Genomic DNA, 2,974 nt, shown 5'->3' on the forward strand with positions numbered 1-2,974 from the left:
ACAATTGGAGTAAGGTATAAAAGCTTATATTTTTGTACAATTACATTCATTCACAAATATTGCCTCAAGCAAACAAACTATCTTGCATAGCTTTTCTCTCATTACCTTACATCCGTACTGACTTCGGCATCGGAGGGGTCTTTCTCGGCACAACCCCCGAGGCCAGTTTACGTTTGTTCAGCTGTGCAGGAAATCCTCAATTCGGTCATCACTCGAATTGGGCTTCATCTCCACTCATCCGAAGGACCTGCCGAAGGTCCATTGTTTTCAAACCGAAACATATGCTTTCCCATTGTTTGACCCCTTCCATACTCTCAGTTCAATTTCAATTACGACCCTTAGGGTTCTTCCGAATTTTCCCCAATTTGATTTAAGCTAAGGTCCCCTCAAACTGGTATTATAATTTGTCGATATGAGGGTATTACCTCGAATTCAATCACTCCATTGTTTGAGTTCTTCTACATTCTCACTTCAATTTCAAGTTGACCACTTCGGTATTTTGTTTACGATATATAATTGACAAAACAATGTCACTCCATAGTAAAAGACGTTAGCTCCATGCTCACGTTCTAAAGGTTATAAGGAAGTGGCGTTATACAGGTGGCAAAAAACGATTGACATAAAATAGCAATCAAGTTGATTATTTGGGCACGGCTCGTTTTTATTTCTTACGAAAAAGTTGTAAACTTTTCATTTCTCAACTAATTGAATCTCCTTTCAAAAAAGTGATAAAATGATTTCACATAAACTATGTCGAGCTTAAATTGTATTGTAATTACTTAAAATTGTGCATATATTATATGAAAATCTAAGTACAAATGAAAACATTGTTTAGTTCTACTAATTTGGAGGTATAAGTTTATAATATATCCGGTAAAGGCTACCCAAATTCAAGTATACAATATTGTGTACCCAAAGTCCAAGTCCGAGACTTTTCATTTATCAATAAGTTTTGTGTAAGACGGGCGTATGTTAATTTAATTGTAAAACAGTCAGTTTGAGGGTAACTTTAACTATTTTAATGGTAACTTTAATTCCTTAAAGGACAACTTTTAATTTATAATTTGTTTGAATTTTATTTTAATGTATAATTTCTCATAGATTCATGATTATATACTATAAGGGTTAATTTGATTAATATAATACATTTTAAGTTTTTTGTAAGATAAAATTTATTATTAGAAAAATAATAACTTTTGTAGTATAAAGGGTATCTTAAAATACTTGTAGGATAACTTTAATCCGTCTTGCAATAAATTAACATATACCCGTCTTTTTAGAGAATTTGTGTTCATTTATAATCATTGTTATCTTTTTCTAGGGTTATTACTTGTAAGCTATCAAACGCCTGATTTGGTAACGATGTTGATTCAAGTACCCAATTACCCAAGTCATGCTCATCCCTACTGACTTGGATTAAATAATATGGTTATTATAGTGGACCATAGCCAGGAAATCTCTAATTGTGATTTTGAATGATTGGAAGGTCTTTGTGATATAGGCCATTACATTGGGCTGGGCTACATTTCTTACCATTACATAGAAGCCCAGAAAACACTATTTCCTTAAATTCTTAAAATTAAAAAAAAAAAAATATATCCCAAAATTGTGGTGAATCGCTAAACATCGCCCGCAAATTACCATATAAAGCCCATAAATATGACTTGGTGTGACCATTATGTCCATTTTCTAAAATTGAAATAATCTCGGTTTAAAAAATGTGGAGCCGTACTGGCTCGCCGGGGGAGACCGGAGGGCAGGCCGGAGATGCGGGGGACGCCGGAGGTACGTCGTCGTCGACGGAAAACGAGGTAAGTCACCGTTAAAATTCACGGTTTACCGTCGGAGTGGCTCTGGCGCCTAGGATGGACGCCCAAACCGTAGCCTGGACGTCCAAGCCAGACGCCAGAACCACCAGAGTGGCGTCCAGCCCAGACGCCCAGACCACCAGAGTGGCGTCCAGCCCAGACGCCCAGACCACCAGACTGGCGTCCTGGCCAGGCGCCACTCTACTGGCTGAGGCGGCCCTGCCAGGCGCCAGTCCAGTGGCTGTGGCAGCCCTGGCAGACGCCACCCATATAAATTAATTTTTTTTTCTTTTTTGATTTTGTTGTTGTTTTTTATTTATTTATTTTTTAAAAAAAAAATTGAAAATGATTTTTTAAAAAAATTCGAAATGGGTTTTTTTAAAATTAATTTTGAAAATTCGAAATAGGTTTTTTTTAAATTAAGTTTGAAAATTTGAAATGGTATATTTTTAAATTTAGTTTGAAAATTCGAATTGGGTTTTTATAAAAATTAAGTTTGATTATACATAATTATGCTTTTTTTTGTGTTAATTCTGTGTAAATATAGAAATTAAATGTATTATCCGTTAAATGTATTTATTTTAATATATAATTGATGCAGGATTATGGTGGAGACGGAAATGATTACAGTGGGATATTTGGACATGATGGTCCATTCGAAGAAGCTCAACAGGCGATTGATTGGGCAAAACAGGTTGCAATTGCAGCTGGATTTTGCTTGGTAGTAGTAACTCATAAATCTCAACGGGATGGTAGAATGGATCGCATTTTGAGATGTGACCGTTATCGCAAAAGAGAAGACAGAGATTTTCGTACAGCCACTCGGTTTGATACAAAGCGGAAAGGTTGTGGGTGTGAGTTCAGAGTAAAGGTTCGACAACTACGGAGTCGTGACGGTTGGGAAGTGATTGGTTACTCTAAATGGGGGTATCACAACCATGAGATGATAGTATATGAAGAGGGTCATCGACAGCTGAGCGGCTTAAGTCCTGCTGCGAAAGTAGTTGTGAAAGAAATGAGTGATGCTCAAGTCAAGCCTGCTAAAATATTAGCATCTGTGTTAGAGAAATTTCCAGAAGACCATCCAAACCGAAGACACATCTACAACGTCAGACAGCAACTCAGGTTTGAACGGTCAGAGGGAAGGAACCCTATACAGCAGCTGC

Source organism: Chenopodium quinoa, unplaced genomic scaffold, assembly GCF_001683475.1.
Source record: "Chenopodium quinoa cultivar QQ74 unplaced genomic scaffold, ASM168347v1, whole genome shotgun sequence".
Classification (NCBI taxonomy): domain Eukaryota; kingdom Viridiplantae; phylum Streptophyta; class Magnoliopsida; order Caryophyllales; family Amaranthaceae; genus Chenopodium; species Chenopodium quinoa.